At 40.1% G+C, this 7,454-nt stretch overlaps 1 pseudogene; it reads right to left on the bottom strand.

Moving 5' to 3' along the window:
* Nucleotides 1–200: 200 nt before the first annotated feature.
* LOC111468533 lies at nt 201–1,836 on the bottom strand (annotated as a pseudogene).
* Between the last annotated feature and the right edge of the window lie 5,618 nt (nt 1,837–7,454).

Below are 7,454 nucleotides of genomic sequence, written 5' to 3'. Positions count from 1 at the left end.
CAAAAATGTTTACGTTGTTTCGTCTTAGATTTTGATTTCCATTTGGAGTATATCTAGCAAAAAGCTATACAATAGTATCTTTGTATTGTATTCGGCTCAATCCTTTTAGTAAAAGATTAGGTAGGGGCCGAGTTTTGTTTAATTTAAAGTCAATTAAAAGAACCAAGAGTAATTCCTGGATTACAAAGTCTCTACTAAAATTAGAATTTGATCGCCTTCCATACTTCACAAGCAGCAGCTAGTTCAGGACTCCATTTACTAGCCTCACGGATAATTTCATTACCTACCCTCACGAGCAAGATCATGGCCCTCATTATGAGCTTGTACACATGCTTCTAGAGCTACTCGGTTATCTACGGCACCTGGTGCATTCCCCCCAGCCCCAAAGTTTCTCCGCCGAATTGGAGTGTAGTACGGAATCATCTCCATCTCGGTTAGAGCAGGCATATGCCAAACGTGAATACCACCGGAAGCCACTGGCAGAACACCTGGTAAAGAGACCCAATCTTGAGGGAAATAAATACCGTTCGATCTTTTTCAACAAAATCATCACTAAATCAACAAAGCCTAAATGTCTCTTTCCCATTCTTCAAATTTACCTACAACGGTACCAGCGTGAATATGGTCTCCACCAGACAGACGTAATGCTTTAGCTAGTACACGGAAGGGAAGCGCATACCATGATTCTTCTATGAATAACGGTATGCATTGCACGGTGAATGTGAAGAAGTAGACCATTATCTCGGCAATAATGAATGAGCCAAGCTAGTATTTGCAGTGAATCCACCTGTTAACAAGAATAACTCACCATAACAGAAGGGAATAGAAGTGAAGGGGAATGAATCTTGAATTTGAAGAGTCTTTCAAGCAAAATCAAAGGAAAGAAAAGAGAAGAGACCGTATGTTCAACCCGAGTTCAAGAAGGTTCTGGAGTTCACTCTCATGAATAAGGAGTATTTCTCTTTGTTTACAGTTCGTGAAAGAATAACTCCCAATTCTCGAGCAAAGCCCTTTTCATCATTTCTTTGCATGTACCCGCACAGTAGCATTCAAGTAATGTCCCTTGATTTCACTTCAGCCTGTGATTGAGAAATTCCGCACAAAATAGGAAACGGTCTCTACAACGCATAAATGGTTGGGAATGAACCTTTTCATCATCTTTGGTAAAATCAAGTCCACCGCATAGACATTCATAAACGACTCTACCATAATTCTTAGCGGATAATCCCCATTTTGGTTTACATAGTACATCCCAATAGAGGGCGACCATACTTCTTCAATTTCTCTCTTTCAACCTGGATACCATGAGGCGGGCCTTGGAAAGTTTGAATATAAGCAGTAGGGATTCACAAACAGACGTAGAGCAAGTAGAGCCTTGAATCCAAATACATTAACCACAATGGAAGTCAACATGTTAGTAACAGAACCTTCTTCAAAAGGGTCTAGGGGATAACCTAGATAAGCAATAAATTGATTTTCTTCTCCAGGAAGAGGCTCGATTGCATAATTCCATAGCATCGTCCTTTGTAAGGATCAAGACTGGTTGGTAAGCCCATCGGTCAATTGTCCATGTACCAGTAGAAGATTCAGCAGCTACAGGGGCCCCTGCTTCCTTGGAACTCCCGGTGGAGGAGTTACTAGGAATGCTGCTAGCCAAGATCTCAGTATCTTTGGTTTCATATGAAGGAGTATAATAAGTCAATTTAGAATCTTGACTTTAACACCAACTTTGAATCCAACCCTTGCTTTAGTCTCTGTTTGTGGTGACATAAGTCCCTTCCCTCCCTACAACTCATGAATTAAGAATTCTCGCAACAACAAGGTCTACTCGACATGAATTAGAGGTTAATGAAACCTTTTATAGGTATAGGAATCCTCTCACAAAATTCTCAACTAATATTATCAACTAAGAGAATGGTTCGTTATTAGACGCCAGGGTATTTGATTCACCAAATACAACATTATTGTAGACTCTTTCATATGTATGGCGCAACTCAATCCTTTTTCAAGTTTGTAATCTTTTGCCTCAAAATATTGAAAGAAAAAAGAAAGAAAAAAGAATCGAATCAACCGAAAAAGAGCTGCTGAACCAGAACCGATATGACCTTGCCTAATTGAACTGCTTCACTCCTCTCCCTATTGGTCTCGTGGCTTCGTCCCTGCCCCTCGTAAACTCGGTCTCATGGCTTCGCCCCTTAACTTATTTCTTCGAGAACTGTAAACTAAGATGAAAGATGAATGTTTACCTTTCTAAATCATAAGGAGAAAGACGAAAGATGAAAGAAAAGGTGAGACTGCACAGTTAGAAGGGAGAGTCAATTCCTTGCAGCTCAATCACCTATACTTTTTACAATTATAGAAATAGAAAGAAGAAGAAGAATCAGAGAATGAAAGAGAAGCGACTGAACCGATATGACCTGAGCTACTTCCTGAACCTATATTACCTGACCTACACCTTTGACTTTATTATCTAATTGAACTGTAAACAAAGCCGAAACCGAAAACCTTTTCCTATCCGAGTTTACTGTGTTTGAATAAAAAGGAGCTGCATGAGAAGAACCTATACTATACCGGAGAAGAAAATGAAAGATGAATGAGAGTTTACAGTGTTTGAAAGGAGAAAGAGAAGTGAAAGAAGGTTCGGTTCGTTCAGTAAGTAGTTCGTTTTGTCGAATTAATAAGTAAGAAGTATTTCTTTTTTACAGGGAAATCTAGTAAACTCAGAGTTGATAACTAGGTTCAGGGAAGGTAATAGATAGAGTCAAGGGTTCAGTCTCATCTTGTCTTCGTCTTCAATCAATTCATTCTCTTTTCTTTGATTTACTCGACGGGAATAGAATATCTGATTCTGATTCTTCTTCTTTCATTCTCTTTCTTTCTGTAAAGGTGAACGATTGAATGAGAATAAGGTAAATGGGTTCCGTCCAGTTCAGGAGAGAAGACAAAGACTGAGTTGTAGAGGTTCAGGCAATGGACTCGACCGATAGGTGAATGAGCTTGACCCTCTGAGCATCCAGCCTATTTACCTGGTTCGGTTCGTTCAGTAGTGATTGATAATTATAATGTTGAGTCTTTCCTTGTTTAATCAGGTTCAGGAGAAGATCAAGAATGAATCTTTCGGCTTTCCTTCATGTTCTGGAGAATTCATCTTTCATTTTAGAATCAATAGAAAGAAATGAATGAAAAAATAGGGAGAGACATCAAGAAAATCATTAATGGTCCTTACAGTAGAATGAATGTTGAATTTGAGTAGTTAAGGAGGATCAGGATAATGACTCTTGTCTTGCTTTCGTCTTGACTTTCAACACTTTAAGGTGAAGGGGAAGAGAATAGAGGAGAAAGAGAAGAGACCGAGTTCACTGTTCAAGAATCACGAACAATAGAACAAGTAGTTAAGGATAATTCATCGTCAGTCTTTCCTTTCAAGACTTCCTCCCTTCTTTCTTTGTTCCTGTTCCGGAGCGAGACTGTAAAGGAGAGGAGCCTCCACTCTTCGTTAATTTTTTCTAACATCAAAAGTATATATCATCAGATTGTTCGCTCTCTCCCTATGGCTTTATAAGAAGTAAGATAATAAGCCCTTAGATGCAGCCATCTCTTTTCTTTGTGGATCTAGCTTGATTTCCTGCTTGTGCTTTAGTTGCATAAGGACTAAGCGTTTATTGTTTTGGATTGCCTGAATTATACTAGCTAGAATCATTTCTTTTGCTCTCTATCTCCTAATGCCAACTGCAATTTCACATCTGCAAGGTCAATGTAGAGTATAATAAATAGGTGGAAGGAAGCTCTTCTCTATGTACTTGTAGTTGAGTAAGGACTGGCAGCTTCAACTCTTTTTTTCAACAGGAGCATTATGTAAGGGGAATCTAGTTATATCTTTTCATCTTAGTCCTTCTCTTTCCCCTAGTTACTAGTTAGGGGACTCTAAGTAGTCTCAATTGGGCCGAGGTCGGTTCTTCTAGTTTTTCCAAGAGGAAGGGTTGAGCGGATAGGTTGTCTTCAGTCTACTGGCCGATGTCGCAGGGAGCACAGTGATCGGTTGAGTCTATCTAATCAAACGACAAAGTGGACTTGGTTCGTGTTATCTAATTCCCCAAATCACTTGAATCTCCATCATTGTCCTAAGCTTATTAATCTGAGTTCAATGACCCTGGTTGGAACCCAGGCACCCCCTCAACAAGTTTTGTCCAAAAATGAGAGTGGAACATACTAAAAGGTCTTAACGATATAGAACTAAACATCATGAAATATTTATCCTATCTCTTTAGTGCAATCGAACTGATCAACCCTCTTTCCTGGAGGAGTCTGTTTGAAGAGACTCGTCAACTAAAGGAACTTCTTCTCGTAATTAGGTTAGTCTGGCTACTGATTAGCAAGAGAAGCAAAGTGGTCTTCCTAGATAATTCAGTTACATGCAAGCTAGAGGCCTTGGAGTCGTGCGAGTTACAAGATATAGGGTTTTCTGGGCATGCTTATACCTGGACTGTAGGGTATGGGCGAAAAAGATTCCGAATGGATGGGGTGCTTATGCCGAAGTAGTTGGTGAAGTGCCCTACCACCTGCTTTCCTTTATTTATCGAGGAAGCTCCCGGAGATCTATTCCTCTTCCTCAACCAAAAGTCCTTTAGTCAAGGGTTTGATAAACCACCTACCTACTTGCCTAGTACTTTCACGATCAGTGCTCTGAACCATGGTTTCAAAAGAGCTTGCTTGTTATGTCCTTTTAGAGGACTCCCGTTAGATTCCTGGTCTTTTTTCCTGTAATTCCATACCTGTTTTTTCCGGATTGGATCCAGCGTCGAATGACATAGGATCCGTTTCATATCTGAAGGGAAGGGAGTCTCCTGTGGCTAGCTACCACACTGGCATACGGTCTTCCACAATCACAGCCTGCCGTCTTGTCTCTAGTCGAAGCTAGCTCTACTAATTATCCTCTTATCCTAAAGTGGATTAATCAAGTATGCCCTGCTGGAATTGGCACAATGGAGCTAGTCCTCCCATGTAGTTAAAGAGTTCCCAATCTATGAGCGATAGACCTCGTGGTTGGACCCTGGTACTTGGACCATAGGAAGCCTTCCATCCCTTGTCGGAACCCGAGAGACTTTTAACAACAAAGAGTTCGTACTGAAGTTTCTGTGATCACATCATGATCTGAGGATGAGATTGATGAGTAAGTCGAATAGGCTCTGACTGCTCTTGAAAGAACTTCCCTTGAATCAAACCCCGCATTGTACTTTAGATATTTATTGAGTTTTCTTTCTTAGAAAGTGGTGGGTAAGCCTCTCTCCTCCTTTTCATACCTGGGTGATGGCATTTCCATGATAGCAGGGTCAACTTCTATACCCCTTGTGACTAACCCTAAACCCAACGGCTGGTCACTCCGACATTTCTATGGATTCAGCCTTATCTTATATTCCTGGATTCTCTCAAAGAACTTCCTAATCGCAGGAACATGACCCTCTCTCTCACGGGACTTGATAATCATTTCATCCACATATACCTCGACCTCTTTGTGTATTATGTCATGAAAAAGAATAGTGGCTGCCCTTTGGTAAGTAGCACCAGCCTTCTTCAGGCCGAAGGGCATGACAGTGTAACAAAAAATCCCCAGGGTCTGGTAAAAGCAGTCTTTCGTTGACAGGTACAACCGATTGATTCATAATGCATTCTCCTTTCTTTTAAGAATCTGTTTAATAATCTGAATATTGATCCCGTATGTTTACGTCTCCTGTTGTGTTTCACTTAACTACTTTTTGATAAGACCTTACTGGTGCATCGCTCGGTTTAATAGATCGTATCATGCCTTTCTGATTGAGTTCTTTCAAGAGATCATATAGAGATTTCACGCTAAAGTGTAATGTTCGTCCCTTTTTTCTGAAATCAAGACCGAGTTACTGAACCTACTAACAACAATTCCAGAATACCTTTTTGCAAACTCCCTATCGAAAGTGTACATTAAGACAATATTGAATAATACCCTAGAGATTTCTCCCGCCGATGGCACCCCTCCCTTGGCTATATCATCCCTATAATTAGCACCACTATCATCAATGATTGGGAGATGAAGAAAAGATTCAATAAGTTTCCTTGTTTGTTGCACCTTCCCCAACTAAACTCGAGACTTTATTTAAAACAAGACTAATTGGTATATTTGAGAATTATTTCCTTAAATCAAGTCGGTACAGTCTATCTACCTTTCCCATTTCTTTAATACTGTTATCAAAGGTATCACTCCTATTCTCCAATCGGTATCCACCTTCAGGCAAGGAGCCATAAGAAAGACGCAATAACATTATGGATAATCCCATTAAGATCAATAAATCCTCTTGATTAGAAGGCATTACAACTCTAATGAAATATGCATATCATAATCTCAGGGTAAAGCGGTTGCGTATCTGATAAAAAGGAAAGCGCTTCCAACCTATGTATAAACTTTATACGTAGTGGATTTAGAACGTAATAGCCATTATATACCTTTTCTTGAATAATAGCTAACCGGTCGTGGGATACTTGTAGTTCGAAATTCTCATTCAACTCTCCATACACAAAGTCAATATCCGCGGATAGCTGCATATGAGAACTCGCATAAGTAGAAAATGGAATTAGAAATAGAAACTTTATCATAGCCTGTGTCTTTATCATCATTCTCTTATTGAACTTGAAACGTTAGGAACAATACCCACAGCAAGAAAGAAAGCAACCATCACGCCTAACCCTAGTGCCTTAAGAACTGGTCCGCTAGCTGGGATCGATATCTCAACAAAAGGTTGTTCATTACCAAATGTGGACTCAATAACAGTAGAAATGTCGCGAGTTGAAAGAAAAGTATGATGAAAGGGATAAAAACTAGGAATATAATCCATATTAGAAAAGTTATCGTATGAGGGCAAATAAGTTCAGGGTACCTCCGGGAAGGCTTCCTAATCTTGCTGTACCAGACAGTACAACCTATCCCCTAGCAGACCAGAACAAAGAAACGACCAAACAAACCCTCTGAAGAAGTAACAACTGAAACTCAAACTCTATTCAATTCATAATGATTGCCGAGCAGACCCGAATTATGCCGGCTAAAGGATGCCAGCGCTCCTGCCTGCATAGGGACAAAAAATAGACCAAGCGAATTACAAAGAAAGGACAACCTATCATATGATTCTGGTAAGTTTCATTCATTATATGAAGTACTACGCCTGGCCAGGAGTCAACCTAAACCCTAGCGCCATACTAACACAACGCGGGATGAAAGGTTACTCGAGAGAAATGAACTATCAAGAAAATCAGCTGGTGCCCCCGCAAATGGAACCCGTAATGAATCGGTAAGGCCCCGAATAGGCAAATGCTTTCCCTTCTGCGTCGTACGTGCATAAGGCGAATAGCTGCAAACTTGAGAATTCCCGTAAGAGTGAGTGAAATAAAGATTTTCTCATTTATTATGTTCTTTTTTATGATTTAGTTCG

Source organism: Cucurbita maxima, unplaced genomic scaffold (genome assembly GCF_002738345.1).
Source record: "Cucurbita maxima cultivar Rimu unplaced genomic scaffold, Cmax_1.0 Cma_Scf00037, whole genome shotgun sequence".
NCBI lineage: Eukaryota > Viridiplantae > Streptophyta > Magnoliopsida > Cucurbitales > Cucurbitaceae > Cucurbita > Cucurbita maxima.
This window is presented reverse-complemented; position numbering and strand designations above follow the sequence as displayed.